This window comes from Antechinus flavipes, chromosome 1 (genome assembly GCF_016432865.1).
Source record: "Antechinus flavipes isolate AdamAnt ecotype Samford, QLD, Australia chromosome 1, AdamAnt_v2, whole genome shotgun sequence".
NCBI lineage: Eukaryota > Metazoa > Chordata > Mammalia > Dasyuromorphia > Dasyuridae > Antechinus > Antechinus flavipes.
In genome coordinates, this window is record NC_067398.1 from 722967639 (window position 1) to 722993864 (window position 26226).

Sequence of the window (26226 nt, forward strand, 5' to 3'; positions counted from 1 at the left end):
CTTTAAGGAGAGACACTGTTTTAAACTCACCACGCCAGCTTACAAAAAAAGCTCACAAGTCTTTCAGAGAACTTGAACTGACTTTATCCAATGTGGTTGAATGTCATTCAAAAACCCTTGGAAATATCCGTTTTTGCTACACAAGAGGCACCCACAGCAGTCCTTCATCAAGCAGACAGTGTGTGATAGAGTGGGTGAACCTCCCAACACAACCAGAACAAACTCTTAATCTTTACCCAGTGCCTATGGCTAGAATTTTATTAAAAGCCATTGAGCGAGCAGTACAGTTAACTGGGATAAGATATACACCTTTTATACTAATGCACAAATTAATGTATGCTGTGAAACCATCCCAGAGTGGCAAATTTTATTAGCTATGGCTCCAAATTTTACACACGGGACTCCATTAAAGAGAACCAGACTATTACATAATTGACAGTGGATTCTTGAAGAAAAGGTTTTTAAAGGTCCTCTTAAAGGACCAACTCTCTTTACAGATGCATCCAAACGGAATATTTGTGCTGTATACTCTTGTGACTTAACTGTAAAGAGAGTACTCAGAATTCCTTTTCAGTCCACTCAGCAGAATGAATTGTATGCGATCATTCTAGCTCTTACTTATTATCCAGGAGGGATAAATAGAGTATCTGATTTAGCCTGTTCAGTAGGTGTGGTACAAAAAATTGCCATAGCCCAAATAAAATTTGTAACCTCTAATATATATCAGCTCTTTTAGGAACTTCAAGAGCAAGTGAGAAAGCATCCAGGTAAGATTGATATCTTGCAGGTCCACACACACAGTGGACAGGCAACCCTAGAGAACTTGTAAATCTAGCTCTTTATACTACTTCTTGATGTTTGACAAGGTGCATTGGCTGTGGCAGGCAGGTTTTATAACCCACCAGAAGGGCAGTGTCCAGTGCGAGCCTCTCCATTATCTTTAATCGCCAGGTGATGTGGAGAGGCCCAGAAAGTGGTGAATGGAAGGGACCCGATATGTTAACTGCTTGGGGGAGAGGGTTTGTTTGTATCTCCACAAATGGAGAAGGAATCAGATGGGTGCCAATGAGCCATATTCACCTTGTCCCTCAGAAAGAGATGGAGCACACTTTGAAAGGCAGCCCAAGAATCTCATTCTAAATATCATCAGGCTGCTCGAGCTTTACCCTACAATTTGGAATAACAAGAGAGGAAGGTAGGAGCATAGTTAAAACCTGTACAGCTTGCCTTCCCTTCCACGCTCCTACACTGCCTCCAGAGAAGAACCCTTGTGGTTTGAGACCCATTGAAATGTGGCAAATGGATTTGACCCATTATAAATCTTTTGGTCCTCTGTCTTTTTTCCATGTTGTGGTAGACACCTTTTCAGGATTCACTTTTACAATATCAGCAGCAAAAGAGACAGCCTGAGTGGTCACTGAATTCCTTATACAAGCATTTGCAATTATGGGTGTGCCACAAGCAAGGAAAACAGACAATGGACCTGCATATACTTCTGAACATTTTGCACACTTTTGTGCGCAGTGTAAGATTGTACACACTACTAGCATACCTTTTAATCCTCAAGTACAGGCAATAGTAGAGAAGAGAGAGACATTAAGATGCTCCTCTGAAAACAAAAGTAAGGGGGAGCCACAGACAACCCTAGAGAACTTGTAAATCTAGCTCTTTATACTATTTCTTGATGTTTGACAAGGTGCATTGGCTCTGGCAGGCAGGTTTTATAACCCACCGGAAGGGCAGTGTACAGTGCGAGCCTCTCCATTATCTTTAATCGCCAGGTGATGTGGACAGGCTCAGAAAGTGGTGAATGGAAGGGACCAGATAGATAAACTGCTTGGGGGAGAGGGTTTGCTCTTATCTCCACAAATGGAGAAGGAATCAGATGAGTGCCAACTAGCCGTATTCACCTTGTCCATCAGAAAGAGATGGAGCGCACTTTGAAAGGCAGCCCAAGAATCTCATTCTAAATATCATCAGGCTGCTCGAGCTTTACGCTTACAATTTGGAATAACAAGAGAGGAAGCTAGGAGCATAGTAAAAACCTGTACACCTTGCCTTCCCTTCCACGCTCCTACACTGCCTCCAGAGAAGAACCCTTGTGGTTTGAGACCCATTGAAATGTGGCAAATGGATTTGACCCATTATAAATCTTTTGGTCCTCTGTCTTTTTTCCATGTTGTGGTAGACACCTTTTCAGGATTCACTTTTACAATAGCAGCAGCAAAAGAGACAGCCTGAGTGATCACTGAATTCCTTATACAAGCATTTGCAATTATGGGTGTGCCAGAAGCAAGGAAAACAGACAATGGACCTGCATATACTTCTGAACATTTTGCACACTTTTGTGCACAGTGTAAGATTTTACACACCACTAGCATACCTTTTAATCCTCAAGTACAGGCAATAGTAGAGAAGAGAAACAGAGACATTAAGATGCTCCTCTGAAAACAAAAGAAAGGGGGAGCCACAGACAACCCTAGAGAACTTGTAAATCTAGCTCTTTATACTATTTCTTGATGTTTGACAAGGTGCATTGGCTCTGGCAGGCAGCTTTTATAACCCACCGGAAGGGCAGTGTCCAGTGCGAGCCTCTCCATTATCTTTAATCGCCAGGTGATGTGGACAGGCTCAGAAAGTGGTGAATGGAAGGGACCGGATAGATAAACTGCTTGGGGAGAGGGTTTGCTCTTATCTCCACAAATGGAGAAGGAATCAGATGGGTGCCAATGAGCTGTATTCACCTTGTCCATCAGAAACAGATGGAGCGCACTTTGAAAGGCAGCCCAAGAATCTCATTCTAAATATCATCAGGCTGCTCGAGCTTTACCCTTACAATTTGGAATAACAAGAGAGGAAGCTAGACCATTCATGTACTTATTCATCTACATTGTTCCTTAACCTCCATGATAACGGAGGAACAAATCTCAGAGGTTCACCTATCACTTTCCACTTTTTACTTCGGAGGTGTTGGAAATTCCTAGTGAAACTCTTGTTGATGCATTGGCTGTGCTTCTGTAAGATATGATCTTAGAGAATTGCCCGGGATGCTGAATGTATAACTGTCTTACCCATATTTACCAACCAAAATGCGAGAGGCAAGAGTTGAATCATGTCTTCCAAGGCTAGTTCTCTGTCCCCTGCACCAAAAAGAATATTTTTTTTAAGTTATCAGTTAAAAGTTGAATCCTCATATGTCCTTGGGTTCGTTCACAGAGATTAAAATTGAATTATTGCTGGCAGTGTAGACTGTTAGTGTTGTGTTGATTTACCCAATAGTAATGCAATAGGATTTTATGGATGAAAAACACCCATTGAAATTGAATGGTAATGGTCTGAATTCGATCTGAAAAATGAAGCAAATTGTAGAATATATAAGAAAATTATACTATATTGCCTAAAAGCAACAACTAAAATAGGGATTTATACATACACATAATGTTTAAGGGAAATCTATTTTGTCTCAAATGAATTGTAAAGAAGAGGAGTCTCAATCATCATTTCTGCTATGACGAAGAATGTTCATGTTCTAGAACATAAAGAATTCAGTAAAAAATGGAAATAAATTCCTAGATCCTTTTTACTTGGACTCATGATTTCCTCAATGCCGAGAATTCCTTAGAGTATAAATTCCCTCCCCTAATGTAATTGGGCATCTTAGTTGCCTTGAGGCAGCAGAGTTTAACATTGGCTCAGAGTCATTCATCTAGTGTGTGTTGGATGTAGGACTTGAATACAGATCTTAATTTTAAGGTTGTCTCTCTATCCTTATTTGTCTCAGAACATATTAGATCATTACACAATTAAAAATTGTACCTAAGTTAAAATATGAACAAAAAATGTAGACTTAAACGGAGGCTTAATAAGTAACAAACGGGTGAAAGAACAAACCATAGAGCAATTAAAAAATGTGAATGGAAGGGACCAGATATGTTAACTGCTTGGGGGAGAGGGTTTGCTTGTATCTCCACAAATCGAGAAGGAATCAGATGGGTGCCAATGTCTATGAGAATGATGTGGGCTTGTGGGGAGCACAATATCCTAAGATTATCGCAGGCAGCTTAAGCCAGTTTTTGCTTAGAAGTTATTGGCGCTACCTTCAAGGTTTAGTTCTCTCCAGGGACTAAGGCCCTGGCTATTGATGGAACTTGATGGAACCTTTGTGCAAAACCATTCAGGACACAAGGGGCTGTCAATCTTCCTGAGATCCTGAGTGAACAAGCAGAGGAGGCCTAGGCTCAAAATTGTATCCGTGATGGATAATCTTGCCCTGCTTTGAAAGTTCTTCCTTCTTGTGGCTGGGTTAACCTTTTATTAACTGTTAATGACAGATGTTAGCAGAGATTCATACTGCTCCTGCCGGAGAGGGAGGTAGAGTTCTGTGGGATGTGACTTCCTTTTAACTATCATGGTTTTCAGCCTCTTTTTCTCTGCCCCCCAAGTGCACGTCCATTTCCACCTCTTCAGCTGACATGCATTCATTGATGGGGATGAGACTATATGTGTGGCCCAGTTAAAAGAGTCGCTGTTGTTTGTCTCTGACCTTGGGGAATGAGCAAGATGCCACTTAGGCCTGCCTCTCTTACTCCCCTTTTCTTTTTTTCTTTTTCTTTTATTTTTTTTAACATTTTATTTTATTCAATAATAAATAATAATAATCTAATAATAATAAATAAAGAGGAGGGAGGTTAGAGAACAGTAACTGGGTTCAGGATCAGCCAGAGTCAGGATAAATCAAAGTCCTTGGTCTTTAGGGGGAGAAGTGAAGGAGGCAGGCAAGCTGCCATGTGGCTTGCCAAAGATGTCTCCTGGATTCTGGAGTCTGGAGTCTCCAGCCTCTCTTCTCCTTTTCCCTGACTTCTCTCCCTCAGTCCTCCAATCCTTGCTTACCATTAACTCACCACCAAGCATTCAGCAAGCCCCAATCATGAGGAGAGTCATTTATCCAAAAATATGCTTATAGAGCCATTTTCTCTCATTGAATTACCTAATTATTCTTCAGTGCTCTCTTGTCTGATTCAAGCACACCTTTTTCAGAGCTTCAGCCCTCTACAATCATCATCCTCTCACAGGAAGAGATCCATTCTACAGGTCGGAGTTAGACCTCCAGCAGCCAGTGGCAGTTGGCTCCCGTATCACAATTTTTCTACTCACAACCTTGGAGGCCATCTCTATCACTTACCATTGAGAAGTGATGACTGCTGAAATGATTTACTAATGGGACTCCCTATTTCTAGTCCCTTTCCTTTTCCCTCTAACATATCTGTCAAATAGCTTATCTTCCAAAGGCACAGGTCCCTCCTCAAAGGCTTTCAAGTCCATTCTAGATCTATTTCCCAAACTTCCCCTTCATCTGCATTATGTTCCAGCCATACTGGATAACTTTACTAAATTTGCTGTTCCATATCTTGCCTCATGCATTTGGACAGAACTTTCCTCTTCCACTTCCAATTAGAATGGTTTCACTTCTCACATCTATCTGCCAGAGCTCTTTTCATGTGAGACTAATCTCAGGTTCCATCTCCTCTATAAAATTTCTTTTTCTTCCTTCCTTTCCTTCTTCCCTTCCATCTTCCCTTTCTTTTTTCCTTTGATTTCCTTAGGCAATTAGGGTAAAGTTATAGGATATAGCCCAGGGTCACACAGCTAGAAAGTATTAAGTGTCTGAGACCAGATTTGAACTCGGGTCCTCCTGACTTCAGGGCTGCTGCTCAATCCATGCACCACCATAGCTTCCCCAACAAGCCTTTCTTAAAAGAATAAATACATTTATTTATTAGTCATTAAAAAACTATTAAATTATGGACAGATAGGTGACACAGTGGATAGAGTACCGGGCTGGAATTAGGAACTTAGACCTGGACACTTACTGTGTGATCTTGGGTAAATCACTAAATCCTATTTGCCTCATTTTCTCCTCTGTAAAATGAGCTAGAGAAGGGAACGAGAAACCACTCCAGTATTTTTGCCAAGAAAATCCCAAATGGGGTCAAGAAGAATCAGATACGACTGAAAAATGACTGGAGGATAACTACACAGCCAGGCCCTGATCCTTGGGGATTTCTTCTAATGACCTTCTTACCCAGCCTAGTCCTTCACCTGAGTCCCTTAGTCCAACTACCTTCCCTCTCTCTTCTTTAATCTTCTCTCCTCGTTTCTTCAACATTTTTTCTTCATTGAAGAGAATGTTTGGAGTGTGGTTTTCAATCAGTGTATTTATTTTGAGAAGTAATTGAGATAAATAAATACAGCCAGTGTTCAAATGTCTGAGGGTCACACTTGAATTCTGTCTTCCTGACTCCAGAACTAGTGTTCAATCCCTTATAGCTCCCTCTAGCGGTTTGCACAACAAGCATTTATTAAATGGATTCTGTAGTTATCCCTTCCACATTTCAGGGCTTAGGGACCCAGCACTCCTGTGATCTGGAAAATCCATGTAACATTTATTGGCCTTCGCTTTAACAGGAGAAATCCGTTTTTTTTTTCTTTTTCTTTTAGGGGGCATTTACAGTACCTTATTATAAAATTTGAGATAAATTTTTGGTCATAGGCAATATATAAATCCACGTGATATTTCTAGCCTTTGCCTGCCATCTGCAGCACCTGCAAAACTCCTCCCAAATTCCCATTAAATTTCTTCTGTTGACCTTCAATGGGTCAAAACCATGATGGGGAAAGTCATGATATGGAAGGAATAACTTAATGCTCCAGGAACTCGGCTAAGCACTGGAGACACATAAGGCAAAACACAATCTTTCTAAATCTTTCAAGTACTAGACATGAAAAATTGTCAAAGTCAGGTGTTATTGTTACTACTGCTTTTATTGTCTGCTGTACTGACCTTCGCTAATCTCTTCTGTTCTTACAAAAACAAAACAACGGCAAACGCTGTTTGCCCTTGCTGCCCCTTCCGACTGTCTTTTCCCTTTCATTGCAAATCTCCTTGAAAAGGGTGACTATAAAACGTGTTTAAAATGAATGTACACTAGATTGCTATAGTTGACTATTCTGTCTCGTGAACCTAACCTTTTCCACTGATCAACTAATCTATTTCTAAGCCAATACCAAATGGTTTTGGTGACTGCTGCTTTATAATATAATTTTAGATCAGGTACAGCTAGACCACCTTCATTTGATTTTTTTTTTCATTAATTCCCTTGAGATTCTTGACTTTTTATTGTTCCATATGAATTTTGTTGTTATTTTTTCTAAATCATTAAAATATTTTCTTGGAAGTCTGATTGGTATAGCACTAAATAAATAGATTAGTTTAGGGAGTATTGTCATCTTTATTATATTCGCTCGGCCTATCCAAGAGCACTTAATATTTTTCCAATTATTTAAGTCTGACTTTATTTGTGTGAAAACTTTTTTGTAATTTTGCTCATATAATTCCTGACTTTCCTTTGGTAGGTAGATTCCCAAATATTTTATGCTATCAACAGTTATTTTGAATGGAATTTCTCATTGTATCTCTTGCTCTTGGATTTTGTTGGTGGTGTATAAGAATGCTGAGGATTTATGGGGATTTATTTTGTATCCTGCTACTTTGCTAAAATTATGAATTATTTCTAATAGCTTTTTAGTAGAATCTCTGGGGTTCTCTAGTTATACCATCATATCATCTGCAAAGAGTGATAGTTTGGTTTCCTCATTGCCTACTCTAATTCCTTTAATCTCTTTCTCAACTCTTATTGCAGAGGCTAGTGTTTCTAATACAATATTGAATAATAATAGTGATAGTGGGCAACCTTGCTTCACTCCAAATCTTACTGGGAAAGGTTCCAGTTTTTCCCCATTACATATGATGCTTACTGATGGTTTTAAATATGTGCTCCTGACTATTTTAAGGAAAAATCCATTTATTCCTATGCTCTCAAGTGTTTTTATTAGGAATGGATATTGGATTTCATCAAATGCTTTTTCTGCATCTATTGAGATGATCCTATAATTTTTGTTTGTTTGGTTATTGATATAGTCGATTATGCTAATAGTTTTCCTAATATTGAACCAGCCCTGCATTCCTGGTATAAATCCTACTTGGTCATAGTGTATTATCTTGGGAATGATTTTCTGTAATCCTTTTGCTAATATTTTATTGAAGATTTTAGCATCAATATTCATTTGGTCTATAATTTTCTTTCTCTGTTTTCAGCCTACCTAGTTTAGGTATCAGTACCATATCTTTGTCGTAAAAGGAGTTTGGTAGGACTCCTTCAATCGCTATTTTTTCAAATAGTTTATATAGCATTGGAGTTAAATGTTCTTTAAATGTTTGGTAGAATTCACATGTAAATCCATCTGTTCCTGGGGATTTTTTCTTAGGGAGTTGGTTAATAGCTTGTTCTATTTCTTTTTCTGAGATGGGACTGTTTAGGATATTTACTTCTTCCTCTGTTCGTTTGGGCAAGCCATATTTTTGATGGTAATCTTCTGTTTCATTTAAGTTGTCAAATTTATTGGCATAAAGTTGGGCAAAAAACTCCTAATTATTGCCCTAATTTCATCTTTGTTAGTTGCGACTTCTCCCTTTCCATTTTTAAGACTAACAATTTGATTTTCCTCTTTCCTTTTTTAAATCAGATTCACTAAGGGTTTGTCTATTTTGTTGGGGTTTTTTTCATAGAACCAACTCTTAGTTGTATTAATTAATTCAATAGTTTTTTTTTTTTTACTTTCAATTTTGTTGATCTCTCCTTTTATTTTCAGAATTTCAAGTTTAGTATTTGACTGGGGTTTTTAATTTATTCCTTTTGTAGCATTTTTAGTTGCAAGCCCAATTCATTGACCTTCTCTTTCTCTATTTTATGCAAATAGGCCTCTAGAGATATGAAATTCCCCTTATTACCACTTTGGCTGCATCCCATATATTTTAGTATGACGGCTCATTATTGTCATTTTCTTGGGGAAGTTATTAATTATGTCTATGATTTGCTGTTTCACCCAATCATTCTTTAGTATGAGATAATTTAGTTTCCATTATTTTTTGGTCTACTTTCCCCTGGCTTTTTGTTGAATATAATTTTCATTGCATCATGGTCTGAAAAGGATGCATTTACTATTTTTTGTCTTACTGCATTTGCGTTTGAGGTTTTTATGTCCTAATCTATGGTCAATTTTTGTATAGGTCCCATGAACTGCTGAAAAGAAAGTGTACTCCTTTCTGTCTCCATTTCGTTTTCTCCAGAGATCTATCATATCTAACTTTTCTAGTATCCTATTTATCTCTTTGACTTCTTTCTTATCTATTTTGTGGTTTGATTTATCTAATTCTGAGAGTTCAAGGTTGAGATCTCCCACTATTATAGTTTTGCTGTCTATTTCTTCTTGCAGCTCTCTTAATTTCTCTTTTAAGAATTAAGATGCTACACCACTTGATGCATATATTTTTAATATTGATATTGCTTCATTATTTATGCTACCCTTCAGCAAGATATAGTGCCTTTACTTATCTCTTTTACTTAGATCAATTTTAGCTTTTGCTTGATCTGATATCAGAATAGCTACCCCTGCTTTTTTGACTTCACCTGAAGTATAATAGATTTTGCTCCAGCCTTTTACCTTTATTCTGCATGTATCTCCCTGCTTCAGGTGCGTTTCCTGTAAACAACATATTATGGGATTCTGGCTTTTAATCCATTCTGCTAACCACTCTCTCTTTATGGGGGAGTTTACCCCGTTCACATTTATGGTTAAAATTACCTGTTTATGATTTTCTCCCTTCTTTCTCCCTTAACCCCCTTCCTAGTATTAAAATTGTGAGCATCACATGTTTCTCACAGCCCTCCCTTTTTAGTATCCCTCCTCCCGCCTTAGAGTTCCTCCCCCTCTCTTACTCCTTTCCCTCACAGTTTCCATACTCCCTTCCGCTTAGCTTATTCCTTCCCATTTCACTTTTCCTTTCTCACTTTTCAATCAGGTGGGAGAAGTTTCTCCATAAATTGAATATGTCTAAAATTTTTCTCTTAAAGCCAATTCTGATGGCAGTAAGATACCCACTATATTTATCCCCCTCCATTCTTTCTCTCAGATATAATAGGTTTTCTTTGCCTCTTCATGAGATGTAGTACCCCTACTTTATCCTTTTTCTGGTACAATGTCCTTTCCACATCTAGTTTCTAGAACAAGGTATACATGTATTCTTTATACATCTTTATAGCATGAATATAGTTCCCAAGATTTCTTTTTACCTTTTAAGGTTTCTCTTGAGTTCTATATTTGTAGATCAAACTTTTTGTTAAGTTCTGTTTTTTTCATCAAAAAGAGGTGAAATTTGCTTATTTCATTGAATGTCCATCTTCTTCCCTGGAAAAAGATGCTCGTTCTGGCTGGGTAAGTTATTTTTGGTTGCATACGGAGTTCCTTAGCCTTTGGGAATACCATAGTCCAGGCCCTTCGATCCTTTAATGTGGATGCTGCTAGATCCTGGGTAATCCTCATTGTGGCTCCTCTATATTTGAATTGGGTTTTTCTAGCCGCTTGCAGTATTTTTTCCTTCGTCTGAGGTTCTGGCATTTGGCCACTATATTTCTTGGTGTTTTGATTTTAGGATCCCTTTCAGTAGGTGATCGATGAATTCCTTCAATGTCTATTTTACCCAATGTTTCTATGGCTACTGGGCAGTTCTCTTTGCTAATTTCCTGGAAAATAGTGTCCAGGCTTTTTTTTTCATCATGCCTTTCTGGAGTCCAATGATGCTCAGATTGTCTCTCTGGATCTGTTTTCCAGGTCTGTTGTTTTCCCAAGAAGGTATTTCACATTCTTTTCTATTGTTTGAGTTTTTTGGTTTTGCTTGATTGATTCTTCTTGTCTCCTCAAATCATTCAATTCCATTTGTTCGATTCTGATTTTCAATGAAGTATTTTCTTCACTTACTTTTTTTATATCTTTTTCTAATTGTGCACTTGCGTTCTTTTGTTCTATGGAATTATTTTCCATTATGCCAATTTTGTTTTTTAGAGAGCTATTTTCTGTTTCCAGTTCACTAATCCTATTTTTCAAGGATTTGATTTCTTTATCCACTCTGTCTTTAAATGAGGGGGATGACTTCTCCAGACTCTCTTGCCAAGCCTCCCTCTCCTTTTCCCATTTTTCTTCTAGCTCCCTTGTGAGAGCCTTTTTAATTTCTTCTATGAGGTTCATCTGTGCTGAGGAACAGATGATCTCCTCCTTTGGGGATTCACCTGAGGACAGTCTGTTTTTAGTCTCCTCAGGCTTTAGAGTCTGCTCTCTATCCATATAGAAGCTGTCAATAGTTAAGGCCCTTTTCAGGTTTTTGCTCATTTTGTCAGAGAAGAATCAAAGACAAACTAGCAAAGAAAAAAAGAAAAAAACCCAAATGGAACCTGCTTTGGGGGAGGGGCTGGGTGGTGTTACCCAGCTTCCTCTACAGACTGCGGGGGCAGCAGCGAGGCACTAGCAGGATTGTGCTGCGCCTGCGCTCTGAGATCTGAGAGCGTGCTGAGACACTGTGGGGGAGGGGTGGCCAGGTCCCGAGAGACTCCAGCTGTTGGGGATTGTATTCTTCACTCCCAGTATTTTTAGCTTCTCTGCTGGGCTACTGACTTACTGCCAGGCCTTTCATCACAATGTATCGCTTCCTCCTATGGGCCCCAACCCCAACACAGACCCCTCCAGTCTTCTTGTATTGGACTCCTCTATACGCCCCCTGCAGGGACCGGACAGCGCCCTTGGGAATTCCCATTAAAGGTCCCGCGGGCGCCGGGCAGTAGAGGCCACCAGAGGCGGTGACGGTGTCCCGGGAGTCAGGCCCCGAACAGCAGCCTCGGGATGGCCGGGCTCGGGCGGGGCAAAGGGCGGAGAGACTGCAGGGTGGTGGGGGAGCGGCTTAGAGCGGGGTGGGTACAGGCTGGTGAGCGGCGGCCCAACAGCCACGGAACAGTGGGGATCGTCCTTTTTCTTTCCCGACAGCAGTGACCGGGGATCAGCCCAGGGAAGAGACAGCTCAACTCAGCGGAGGGATGGCCCCGCCCAGCCCTGACTGCGCTCCAACTAAGGAACGTTCCGGGAGCCTCAGTCCCTCCTCCGGGCGTCTGGGTCCCAGGGGAGATGCGGGTGGGGGGGACTTTGCCCTTTTGAGCCAAGCTCTTTCCCGGCCTGAGTTTGCCGGAGCCAACGGCCATTCGGGAATCCCGGCTCCGCAGGCACAGGGGCCGAGAAGAGCCGGCTTTACCTGGTTAAAAAACCCCCCGGGGAGGCCGGAACCTCGGGCCCAAACAGAAACAACCGTCTGGCTCCAAGCCAACCGGCCCCGAACAACAGCCAAGGTTTCTTTGTGCCCAAACCGAGGCTCTTCCCCTCCCGGATTGTTTATTTATTTTTGGACTTGATCCGCCCGCGGCCCCTGGATCCAGAGGGCGCCGGGGGGAGGGGGGCTGGGGACTCTGCGCAGCTGCGGGTCATGACCCCGGCTCCCTAAAGTCAGGGTCCCCTTGGAGGGACAAACCGGAACAGCAGCGGCTGCGAGTGTGAGCGAGAGCGGCCACTAGGGGGAGCCAGGCGGAACTGGCGGCGCCCCACGGCTCCCCGCCCCTCCCCGCCCTGCCCTTCCTTTCCATGCCCTTCCCTGCTTTGCCCAAAGGAATGTAAATTTATTTCAATGAATTAACTATTATTATTGATGCTGAAACCACCAGGATACAGCCTATTTCTTTTTCTAACCTATGGGACCTGCAGGTCACTGCGGAGCATGCGCACGAGTCACTCCTGGAGTCCAAACTTCACTTCCCAAAAGGCCGCGTTGCCGCAGGGGGCAGAACTTGGCATCCCACGTGGTTCCCTTCACGTGCTTTCCCGGAAACGGAAGTTGGGGCTCTAGCGCTCTCCCCGTGCCGGGAATCCTGCCAGCGCCCCAGAGAGTCGCCACAGAGGAGCCGCTCCCTCCGGAGCCCGAGTGACCCCTCTCCTCCCAGGCCCCTCCGGGCTCGGTGTCGGGGCAGTCACAGGGATGAGACCCTCCTTCCTGCCCCTTTATCGCTCCCTCTCCAGGTGAGGCTCCGAGGAGGAGAAATGGCCGCCAGGCTCCGTCCCCCCTGACTCTTCCTCGGTAAGTGGGGGCTCCCCCTTCAGAGGTCCTGGGGCCGGGGCTCTTTTGGGACCCACGACCTTGGGATCAGGCGCCCAGTCCCGCCAGTCAGCGGAGCGTCAGCCAACACCCTGCCCGCCCTGCATGCGGGGCCCAAAGGGGAGGGGTCCCTGTGGGGAGTCACGGAAAGGTGCAGGGGTCTGGCTTTCCTCAGTGGCGGAACATTCATTTAAACTCCCATCTCTGTTCCTGCCATTTTCTCCATTGTTGCCCCCCACCCCCGCCCCCGCCAGTCCGTCTCCTCCCGCGGGACTCCTTTTTCGGGACAGCTACTGCAGAAAAGCTTCCGCGGGACTCCTTTTTCGTGAAAGCAACCGCAGAAAAGCTTCCGCGGGACTCCTTTTTCGGGGCAGCCACCGCAGAAAAGCTTCCGCGGGACTCCATCTTCTGCGGGACTCCTTTCCCATCCCCTTATTCCGGACCTTCCCGCTGCTAATTATCCCTCCCCCTTCCCTCTGCCTCCCATCTATGCGGGCCTGTGTGTGCGTGTGTGTGCGTGTGTAGTTCACGCTTAGCACCGAGCCCGGCCCTGGCGGACTGACCCCTCTTTGTATAATCCCGCAGGGCCTCGGGGTCAGAAAAGCGGCTGGATCCGGGAGGAGCCCTGGCGGCCCGAGTGACAAAGGCCGCTTTTCTTCCTGCGCTGGAATCACGTCATGTTGTTAAACCGCATTTGGGGGCAATTGTTCCAATTCATGGTCAGTTGATTGATTAGTAAGGTTTGAGTGATTTTTCATTTGACTTTTAAATTTGTGTTTCTTTTCCCATTTGGATTTTTCTCTTTATATTCTTGGACCATTTATCCGTTATAGGCAGGCAGTTTCTCTGACAAATTTTTAATCTTTCCTTGTGAATTTAGTAATGCTCTATGCCTTACCTCTGATGGTAACTATGTGAGTATGAGCCTTATCAGTGATTCTTTCTCAACCTTCGGTAAGTAAAACTCTAAAATTCTAGATGAGTTGCAGCCAGTATTGGTGGAGGAAAGTAGTTTTCATACTTAATGAAATCAAAGGCCTTTGATAGAGTGACTTTATATATGTAATACTTGAAATTCTTCTTATATGTGTCATCAACACCTGTGTAGAATATTTGTATGTAAGATACGAATCTTTGTGTCAGGGAGAAGTCTGGGGACATTAAGGGGACGTTTCATTTCCCAAAGGCATTTCAGCCTTTTCTCCTTTTCAGTTATTAGAACAACTTATTACCCTTTTGCAGTGTCCATCCTTCTAAGATATGAATAAATATAAAAGGTCCTAAAAACTAGTTTAAAATTTATTTTTTTTTATTTTAGCTTTTTATTTACAAAACATATGCATGAATAATTGTTCAACTTTGACCCTTGCAAAACCTTCTGTTCCACCTTTTCCTCTCCTTCCTCCCACTCCCTCCCCTATGTGGCAGGTAGTCCCATACATGTCAAATATGTTAAAGTATATGTTAAATCCAAGATATGTATACATAGTTATACAAAAACTGTAGTTCTAAGCTTTAAAATTGCACTGTTGGATGAATTCTGAATGTTGCCCATCTAGCTGCATGTTAGGGTGTGGACACTAGGCATTTTCTATCTACACGTTCTTCCCTGCGTGGATCTAGGCCAGACTCTTTTAAGTGATTCAGATTCTCATCCAAGAGTTCCTCCAGTGTTCTAGGACTTGAAGACATGAACATATGTGGAAAAATGAATGTCTGGAGCATTTCACTGTTTATGGAACCCTCAACTTGTTCTTTGCTGCCACAAGAGTAACAAACCCATTTAATAAGCATTAGTTTACCTCTTCTGCCTGCCCTGCCCTGATACTTAATTTCAGAATTGGAAGGGACCTCGGCAAACATCTATGCTAATGCATACGAGAGAGGAGACCTCACCTTAACATGCCTGACAAGTAGCCACTTCTCTAATAATATTTTCTGAATAAATACATATTTACTAATTTTCTAATTAAAAAAAAGACTTGCATTATATCCTTCAAGGAATCTTGCACCATTTAAACCGTTATTATTATCAATCTATTTTATTTTTACTTCACAATTATTTCTAAATATACCTCTTCCTACTCCCCTATTAAACAAGCTTTTCCTTATACGGTTAAAAAATGAAAAAAAAAAAAAAGAAACGAATTGAAAACTAACAAATTGTCACCTCTTTATTTAATATACATATACATTGTTCCATACTGGGAATCTTCCACTTCTGCCATGAAGGGAGGGAGGTACATGTTCTCAACTCTGCTCTGGGACCATCCTTTGTCCTTATAATTACATATTATGTTGTATTTTTGTTGTCATCGTATATTTTGTTTACTCTTCTTATTTCCCTGTAATACTTCACCTAAGTCTTTCCTTGCTTCGCTGAACTCTTCATATTTGTCATTTTTTAAAGTGAGGTAATATTGTGTTAGAGGAATGTATCTTAGACATTCCCCAATAGAACCTGTTGATTTTTTTAATCAGAAAAGTGCTGGTATGAATGATTTGATGAATGTGAGAGTTTCTTTTCTGTCTTAGACTTTCTTGTAGTGTTGGTATAGAAGCTTATTTTAAAGTGTAAAAGCTCATTATAGTACACAAAGCTAATGTGTCATATGTTGTATATTTTATTATTTGATCATCTTTATTGATTGAGGCGATAGGAGATATGATTAAGTGTAATGCAGCAGGAAATGGAATATTTACATTTTTATCTCTTTCAGGTTGGGACAGGAGGTCTGAAATCAAACAGACAATTCCAGACAGTTGGAAGATAGACCTCATTTGACATCAGATTATCCATACTGTGAAAGATCTTAAGAACGTAATGACTATGGGAAGACTTTCTGCCTGACTACAGCTTTTATCTAAGGGATGTGTCGAGGGTTAGGATTGACTACCTATCAATTACAACCATTAAATGACACTTTAAGGAGAGACACTGTTTTAAACTCACCACGTCAGCTTACAAAAAAAGCTCACGAGTCTTTCAGAGAACTTGAACTGACTTTATCCAATGTGGTTGAATGTCATTCAAAAACCCTTGGAAATATCAGTTTTTGCTACACAAGAGGCACCCACAGCAGTCCTTCATCAAGCAGACAGTGTGTGATAGAATGGGTGAACCTCCCAACACAACCAGAACAAACTCTTAATCTTTACGCAGTGCCTATGGCTAGAATTTTATTAAAAGCCATTGAGCGAGCAGTACAATTAACTGGGATAAGATATACACCATTTATACTAATGCACAAATTAATGTATGCTGTGAAACCATCCCAGAGTGGCAAATTTTATTAGCTATGGCTCCAAATTTTACACACGGGACTCCATTAAAGAGAACCAGACTATTACATAATTGACAGTGGATTCTTGAAGAAAAGGTTTTTAAAGGTCCTCTTAAAGGACCAACTCTCTTTACAGATGCATCCAAACGGAATATTTGTGCTGTATACTCTTGTGACTTAACTGTAAAGAGAGTACTCAGAATTCCTTTTCAGTCCACTCAGCAGAATGAATTGTATGCGATCATTCTAGCTCTTACTTATTATCCAGGAGGGATAAATAGAGTATCTGATTTAGCCTGTTCAGTAGGTGTGGTACAAAAAATTGCCATAGCCCAAATAAAATTTGTAACCTCTAATATATATCAGCTCTTTTAGGAACTTCAAGAGCAAGTGAGAAAGCATCCAGGTAAGATTGATATCTTGCAGGTCCACACACACAGTGGACAGGCAACCCTAGAGAACTTGTAAATCTAGCTCTTTATACTACTTCTTGATGTTTGACAAGGTGCATTGGCTGTGGCAGGCAGGTTTTATAACCCACCAGAAGGGCAGTGTCCAGTGCGAGCCTCTCTATTATCTTTAATCGCCAGGTGATGTGGAGAGGCCCAGAAAGTGGTGAATGGAAGGGACCCGATATGTTAACTGCTTGGGGGAGAGGGTTTGTTTGTATCTCCACAAATGGAGAAGGAATCAGATGGGTGCCAATGAGCCATATTCACCTTGTCCCTCAGAAAGAGATGGAGCACACTTTGAAAGGCAGCCCAAGAATCTCATTCTAAATATCATCAGGCTGCTTGAGCTTTACGCTTATAATTTGGAATAACAAGAGAGGAAGGTAGGAGCATAGTTAAAACCTGTACAGCTTGCCTGCTTTCCATGCTCCTACACTGCCTCCAGGGAAGAACCCTTGTGGTTTGAGACCAATGAAATTTGGCAAATGGATTTGACCCATTATAAATCTTTTGGTCCTCTGTCTTTTATCCATGTTGTGGTAGACACCTTTTCAGGATTCACTTTTACAATACCAGCAGCAAAAGAGACAGCCTGAGTGATCACTGAATTCCTTATACAAGCATTTGCAATTATGGGTGTGCCACAAGCAAGGAAAACAGACAATGGACCTGCATATACTTCTGAACATTTTGCACACTTTTGTGCGCAGTGTAAGATTTTACACACCACTAGCATACCTTTTAATCCTCAAGTACAGGCAATAGTAGAGAAGAGAAACAGAGACATTAAGATGCTTCTCTGAAAACAAAAGTAAGGGGGAGCCACAGACAACCCTAGAGAACTTGTAAATCTAGCTCTTTATACTATTTCTTGATTTTTGACAAGGTGCATTGCCTCTGATAGGCAGGTTTTATAACCCACGGGAAGGGCAGTGTCCAGTGCGAGCCTCTCCATTATCTTTAATCGCCAGGTGATGTGGAGAGGCCCAGAAAGTGGTGAATGGAAGGGACCGGATATATAAACTGCTTGGGGGAGAGGGTTTGCTTTTATCTCCACAAATGGAGAAGGAATCAGATGGGTACCAGTGAGCCATATTCACCTTGTCCATCAGAGAGATGGTATTTTGAATGGTAATTCAAAGGCAGATAGCCTTCTAACCATGTTGGTCAATACTCCTTTATTTCAGGCAGCCCAAGAATCTCATTCTGAATATCATCAGGCTGCTTGAGCTTTACGCTTACAATTTGGAATAACAAGAGAGGAAGGTAGGAGCATAGTTAAAACCTGTACAGCTTGCCTTCCCTTCCACGCTCCTACACTGCCTCCAGAGAAGAACCCTTGTGGTTTGAGACCCATTGAAATGTGGCAAATGGATTTGATCCATTATAAATCTTTTGGTCCTCTGTCTTTTTTCCATGTTGTGGTAGACACCTTTTCAGGATTCACTTTTACAATATCAGCAGCAAAAGAGACAGCCTGAGTGGTCACTGAATTCCTTATACAAGCATTTGCAATTATGGGTGTGCCACAAGCAAGGAAAACAGACAATGGACCTGCATATACTTCTGAACATTTTGCACACTTTTGTGCGCAGTGTAAGATTTTACACACTACTAGCATACCTTTTAATCCTCAAGTACAGGCAATAGTAGAGAAGTGAGAGACATTAAGATGCTCCTCTGAAAACAAAAGTAAGGGGGAGCCACAGACAACCCTAGAGAACTTGTAAATCTAGCTCTTTATACTATTTCTTGATGTTTGACAAGGTGCATTGGCTCTGGCAGGCAGGTTTTATAACCCACCGGAAGGGCAGTGTCCAGTGCGAGCCTCTCCATTATCTTTAATCGCCAGGTGATGTGGACAGGCTCAGAAAGTGGTGAATGGAAGGGACCAGATAGATAAACTGCTTGGGGGAGAGGGTTTGCTCTTATCTCCACAAATGGAGAAGGAATCAGATGAGTGCCAACTAGCCATATTCACCTTGTCCATCAGAAAGAGATGGAGCGCACTTTGAAAGGCAGCCCAAGAATCTCATTCTAAATATCATCAGGCTGCTCGAGCTTTACGCTTACAATTTGGAATAACAAGAGAGGAAGCTAGGAGCATAGTAAAAACCTGTACACCTTGCCTTCCCTTCCATGCTCCTACACTGCCTCCAGAGAAGAACCCTTGTGGTTTGAGACCCATTGAAATGTGGCAAATGGATTTGACCCATTATAAATCTTTTGGTCATATGTCTTTTTTCCATGTTGTGGTAGGCACCTTTTCAGGATTCACTTTTACAATAGCAGCAGCAAAAGAGACAGCCTGAGTGGTCACTGAATTCCTTATACAAGCATTTGCAATTATGGGTGTGCCACAAGCAAGGAAAACAGACAATGGACCTGCATATACTTCTGAACATTTTGCACACTTGTGTGCACAGTGTAAGATTTTACACACCACTAGCATACCTTTTAATCCTCAAGTTCAGACAATAGTAGAGAAGAGAAGAGAGACATTAAGATGCTCCTCTGAAAACAAAAGAAAGGGGGAGCCACAGACAACCCTAGAGAACTTGTAAATCTAGCTCTTTATACTACTTATTGATATTTGACAAGGTGCATTGGCTGTGGCAGGCAGGTTTTATAACCCACCGGAAGGGCAGTGTCCAGTGCGAGCCTCTCCATTATCTTTAATCGCCAGGTGATGTGGAGAGGCCCAGAAAGTGGTGAATGGAAGGGACCAGATATGTTAACTGCTTGGGGGAGAGGGTTTGCTGTTATCTCCACAAATGGAGAAGGAATCAGATGGGTGCCAATGTGCCATATTCACCTTGTCCATCAGAGAGAGATGGAGCACACCTTGAAAGGAAGAAGACCCAAGAAACATCTGGTGGTTCCATTGCTGACTGTGCTCACCACTGAATGAGCACGGCAGTTATGGCGTTTGACTTGTGGACATCAACAATTGTAGAACTGCAAAACTCTCAGGAATCACTGGATTCTCTGAGATATGAAAAGACTGTTGCAGGACTTCAAAAACTTGTGGGAATCATTGGATCCCATGACATGTGAAGCAATGCACAATAGATTGATTTTGGACTATCTCTTGGCTGCTGAAGAAGGCGTATGTGTGACTGTTGTTTACATACCCTTCTTTTAGAACTTGTGGAAATCTTTTACAACACTATGGTGATTCATATTGTTTGTTATATCACTACTTGCATGTACAATTGATGTTTGTTGCACCACATTGAGCCTGCAGTGGTTGTGCGGAGAGTCATCACTACTAGCCTGTGCAATATTGATATGTGCTTGTGTAATACCTCCCATGCTGATGGGTTTGTGCATACCTGTTTCTAATAAAACCCTTCAGCCCAGAAACCTGTTCACAATCCCCACTTTCCTTTGGTGTTTTCCATCTCCCTGAGATGTCAGGGAGGGCATGATCATCTCCTTTTCAGGACTTTCACCTCCCCTCCTGAGAAGTCGGGGAGAATGATCACCTCTTTTTTGGTGTTTTCACTTCCTTTCCTGAGAAGTCAGGGAGGGTGTGATCACCTCATTTTGGGGTTCTCACCTCCCTGAGAAGTCAGGGATGGCAAGACTACCTGTGTTCTAAAACAAAAGAAAGCAGGAGATGTAGAGGGCTGAAACTCTTGAGTCAATGCACTGAGGTCAGGACACCCAAGCACTTGAGGCTAAGTACCAATTGGACAATACTCTATGGGTATATGGTTGGAAAATGGTCCTTAGCACTCTTCTGTGCTGGCTCGATGATTGGTGTATACAGAGAATTGTAGGAGGGACTGGGGGTGGAGTAAGACGAGCAAGAGTCACTTTGGCTGTAGACAAGGAAAAAGGAAGGTTGCAGAGATCCTGCTTCCAACCCCTTCACTTCTACCCCTAAAGAGCAAGAATAAAGACTAAGGACTTTTGCTTATCCTGACTCTGGCTGATTCTAAGGGTGCTAACACGGTTATTACAATAAACCTGAACAATGAACACAGTGTAGGAAAACCTTTCAAATGAAGGAACTTGTTTGATCCCAGAGAATTTACACCGAGAGAAACCTTATGCATGCACACAGATTGTGGGAAGGCCTTATTTGAGAAAACAAACAAACAGAAAACTTATGCAACACTAATAGATGCATAGTGGAGAAAATCCTTATATATAGGTAGAATGTAGAACGTCCTTCCTCTGAAAAATGCATCTTCTTGTACATCAAAGATCATATTGGAGAGAAACCTCAGTTTAGTGAATGTGGAAAGGCTTTCTGCTTGAACACAGCTCTTAAATTGTACATCAAAGAGTTCACATGAGAGAAAAACATGAATTGGGGAAATCCTCCATTAGAAGGACCCATCTTAATACAGAGAGTTCACAATGGAGAGGAGCTTTATTTATAAATGTGAAAAGTCACTTCACAGGAGCCCACATTTTACCAAACACCAGAAAGTTCACGCAATAGTTTTACAAATAATAGGGTGAGGAAAGCTTTCCCTTAGGAGTATAGTTTTTATGTTTATACTAAAATGTTCATATTGGAGAGAAATCTTTTGAATGTGTAATGAATGTAGGAATTTGACATCTTCTAATACTAATAAAATCTTCTGAAGATCATGAATTTCAGGAGGGTTTAAAGCATTGCATACACTTAGCTAAAATTAGTAAAACTCACAGTAAAATGAAAAATCAGAAGCAAATCCCAAATTTTCTATAGTGGTTACTCTATAGTGCTTTTGTTTACTCAAGTCCTCAAGCACCTCTCTTCCCTACTTTGCATGCTTATTTCAGGTGGCAAGTTATTCTCTTAACAATCTTGAGAAATCCCCAAGTGCTTCAAAAATTTTGGTGAATCCTGAGCTTCCTCAATTTCTCTAGAAGTTCAGAATCACCATCTGTTCTCTTTCCCCTTTTTATCATATAGGAAGATGTTTTAACACTAAATCAAGGTAGGAAGGGATCTCGGGAGTCACTATCTTTTTAAGATTGCGGACATAGGGCCAAAAGCTTATGTCTATTATTTTCAAAAACAACAAAAAAAATTCATGGCATTATAGAATGATGGTTGAAATTCTTGTGTGTGTTTGTGTGTGTTGCAAGGCAATCAGGGTTAAGTGTCTTGCCTATGGTCACACAACTAGGAAGTGTCAAGTGTCTGAAGGTGAATTTGAACTCATGTCCTCCTGACTCCATGGTTGGTGATCTATCTACTATACCACATAACTGCCCCAATTTTTTTTAAGGCAGTATAAGTGTCATTCCAAAGGCACAGGTCCCTCGTCAAGGCTTTCAAGTCCATTCTAGATCTATTTAAGGCAGTATAAGTGTCATTCCAAAGGCACAGGTCCCTCGTCAAAGGCTTTCAAGTCCATTCTAGATCTATTTCCCAAACTTCCCCTTCATCTGCATTATGTTCCAGCCATACTGGATAACTTTACTAAATTTGCTTCCCTCTCTCTTCTTTAATCTTCTCTCCTCGTTTCTTCAACATTTTTTCTTCATTGAAGAGAATGTTTGGAGTGTGGTTTTCAATCAGTGTATTTCTTTTGAGAAGTAATTGAGGTAAATAAATACAGCTAGTGTTCAAATGTCTGAGGTCACACTTGAATTCTGTCCTCCTGACTCCAGAACTAGTGTTCAATCCCTTATAGCGCCCTCTAGCGGTTTGCACAACAAGCATTTATTAAATGGATTCTGTAGTTATCCCTTCCACATTTCAGGGCTTAGGGACCCAGCACTCCTGTGATCTGGAAAATCCATGTAACATTTATTGGCCTTCTCTTTAACAGGAGAAATCCGAATTTTTTCTTTTTCTTTTAGGGGGCATTTACAGTACCTTATTATAAAATTTGAGATAAATTTTTGGTCATAGGCAATATATAAATCCACGTGATATTTCTAGCCTTTGCCTGCCATCTGCAGCACCTGCAAAACTCCTCCCAAATTCCCATTTAATTTCTTCTGTTGACCTTCAATGGGTCAAAACCATGATGGGGAAAGTCATGATATGGAAGGAATAACTTAATGCTCCAGGAACTCGACTAAGCAGTGGAGACACATAAGGCAAAACACAATCTTTCTAAATCTTTCAAGTACTAGACATGAAAAATTGTCAAAGTCAGGTGTTATTGTTACTCCTGCTTTTATTGTCTGCTGTACTGACCTTCGCTAATCTCTTCTGTTCTTACAAAAACAAAACAACGGCAAACGCTGTTTGCCCTTGCTGCCCCTTCCGACTGTCTTTTCCCTTTCATTGCCAATCTCCTTGAAAAGGGTGACTATAAAACGTGTTTAAAATGAATGTACAGGTATATATAACCAGGAGAAAAAAAAGAATTTTTTTTAAAAGGGAAGGGTGACTATATAGGCCTTTATTTCCTTACCTCTTGTTTCCTCCTCAACCCCTTGCATTCTGGCTTCGTCCTCTGGCACTTGACTAAATCTGCTGTCCCCGAGTTCTTTTTTCACTGCTGAAGGTGGTGATTTTTCTTCAGTTCTCATTTCATTTGACCCCTCAGCAGCTAGGTTCTTCAAATATATGAAGGCCTCTTATGGAGGAGGTCAGAGGGTAAAGGAGCAAGGTGTGGTAGCTGCCAAAAGCTGCTAAAGGGTCAAATGTAGTCTTGTCCTGAGTGGCAAAGGGGGGAAAGTGATAAAGATGCAAGCTGAGGTTCAGTGGCAGGGGAAAACTTCCTTTCAGTGAGAGAGACAACATCGAAGTTCAAAGGGCTTTCTCGGGATGGGCTGCCTCTCACTAGGGATCTTGAAGGGGAAGCTGGGTAATCAAAGAATCACTCAGCAAACATTGATTAAACCCCTATGATAGCTGGGGAAGAGTGACCGGAGCATTGGACCCATTCAGTCAACGAGCTTTGTGTATGGGTGTGGTTTTGGGGGGTTCTTGACAAAGCCAGACACTTTGAGACCCCTTCTCCGCCTTTGCTCCCTGCTTTAGTTCTCTTGCCAGTTCTATGTGAGGGTGGGGTGGCCATGATGTGTGCCCAAAGAAGTCTGGTTTTTTAAGGAGTTGGTAACAGTTGAGGGCATGGCTGAAAGCCTCACCTGAGAGCAGTGAGGGTGGCTATTCCCCTCTCAAAGCTGCAATACAGGGGTGTGATGCCAAAGAACCTTGGGAACCTGGGGAAGAACAGCTGGGACTGGGTCTCAGAAGCAAAGCCATCTTTTGCTTCCTTGTTCAGGAATACCATGGGCTCCTGAGGGTTTAGAAACCCCCTTTGACTTGAAGAGGAGGAGCCATTCTCAATCCTTTTGTGGCCAGGTGACAGGACATTCCTCCCTATGGTCAGGTGACCCTTTGGATTTGGAAAGTGGACACATGATCCTGTTATCTCAGTGTTGCCCCCACTCTCTATTCCCTCAGGTGAGAGATCTTTCCCTAATGTCCCAGCGGCCTGAAGCTGTGGAAAGTGCCCATCTTCTCAAATAGACCTGAGGCACATGAACCAATCTAACCCCTTACTGTTTAAATCCTAAGACTAGAGTTCCAACCGGATCAGGTGATCTAGCCCTTTGCCAAGGCTGAATTTCTCCTGTGCCCTTCATTCCATCCCTCCTTTCTCTGGCCCTTGGTCCAACAAAAGTTCCTGAGCAGCTGATTGTACATTGTACAAGTGATGCCTCTGATTCTTCGATTCTTTCTCTTTGACCGAGTTTTCAGGCTAATTGTTTTTCATTTTCTTCTGGCTTTTTTCAATCTTTTTTTTTTTTAATTTTTATTTAATAATTACTTTATATTGACACTCGTTTCTGTTCCGATTTTTTTTCCCTCCCTCCCTCCACCCCCTCCCCTAGATGGCAAGCAGTCCTTTATATGTTGGATATGTTGCAGTATATCCTAGATACAATATATGTTTGCAGAACCGAACAGTTCTCTTGTTGCATAGGGAGAATTGGATTCAGAAGGTATAAATAACCCGGGAAGAAAAACAAAAATGCAGATAGTTCACATTCGTTTCCCAGTGTTCTTTCTTTGGGTGTAGCTGCTTTTGTCCGTCATTTATCAATTGAAACTCAGGTCTCTTTGTCAAAGAAATCCACTTCCATCAAAATATGTCCTCATACAATATCGTTGTCGAAGTGTATAATGATCTCCTGGTTCTGCTCATTTCACTTAGCATCAGTTCATGTAAGTCTCGCCAGTCCTCTCTGTATTCATCCTGCTGGTCATTTCTTACAGAACAATAATATTCCATAACATTCATATACCACAATTTACCCAGCCATTCTCCAATTGATGGGCATCCATTCATTTTCCAGTTTCTAGCCACTACAAACAGGGCTGCTACAAACATTTTGGCACATACAGGTCCCTTTCCCTTCTTTAGTATTTCTTTGGGATATAAGCCCAATAGAAACACTGCTGGATCAAAGGGTATGCACAATTTGATAATTTTTTGGGCATAATTCCAGATTGCTCTCCAGAATGGTTGGATTCGTTCACAACTCCACCAACAATGCATCAGTGTCCCAGTTTTCCCGCATCCCCTCCAACATTCATCATTATTTTTTCCTGTCATCTTAGCCAATCTGACAGGTGTGTAGTGGTATCTCAGAGTTGTCTTAATTTGCATTTCTCTGATCAATAATGATTTGGAACACTCTTTCATATGACTGGTAATAGTTTCAATTTCATCCTCTGAAAATTCTTCATTTCCTTTGACCATTTATCAATTGGAGAATGGCTTGATTTCTTATAAATTTGAGTCAGTTCTCTATATATTTTGGAAATGAGGCCTTTATCAGAACCTTTAACTGTGAAGATGTTTTCCCAGTTTGTTGCTTCCCTTCTAATCTTGTTTGCATTAGTTTTATTTGTACAAAGGCTTTTTAATTTGATGTAATCAAAATTTTCTATTTTGTAATCAGTAATGGTCTCTAGTTCATCTTTGGTCACAAATTTCTTTCTCCTCCACAAGTCTGAGAGATAAACTATTCTATGTTCCTCTAATTTATTTATAATCTCGTTCTTTATGCCTAGGTCAAAGACCCATTTTGATCTTATCTTGGTATATGGTGTTAAGTGTGGGTCCATGCCTAATTTCTGCCATACTAATTTCCAGTTATCCCAGCAGTTTTTGTCAAATAATGAATTCTTATCCCAAAAGTTAGGATCTTTGGGTTTGTCAAACACTAAATTGTTATAGTTGACTATTCTGTCTTGTGATCCTAACCTATTGCACTGATCAACTAATCTATTTGTTAGCCAATATCAAATGGTTTTGGCGACTGCTGCTTTATAATACAGTTTTAGATCAGGTACAGCTAGACCACTTTCATTTGATTTTTTTTTTCATTAATTCCCTTGAGATTCTCGACCTTTTCTTGTTCCATATGAATTTTATTGTTATTTTTCCTAGATCATTAAAATATTTTCTTGGAAGTCTGATTGGTATAG

At 41.2% G+C, this 26226-nt stretch overlaps 2 long non-coding RNA genes across 2 annotated transcripts; one reads left to right on the forward strand and one right to left on the reverse strand.

The window, feature by feature from the left end:
• Positions 1-773: 773 nt before the first annotated feature.
• On the reverse strand, positions 774-19450 carry LOC127545405 (uncharacterized). The gene is made up of 4 exons (XR_007949655.1): positions 19206-19450; positions 18253-18374; positions 1911-2192; positions 774-1080 (listed from the first exon to the last, which is right to left on the reverse strand). It is a non-coding gene; the product is annotated as an uncharacterized LOC127545405 (long non-coding RNA).
• Positions 18374-20186, forward strand: LOC127545145 (uncharacterized). Its single transcript, XR_007949605.1, has 2 exons — positions 18374-18609; positions 19444-20186. It is a non-coding gene; the product is annotated as an uncharacterized LOC127545145 (long non-coding RNA).
• Positions 20187-26226: the final 6040 nt, after the last annotated feature.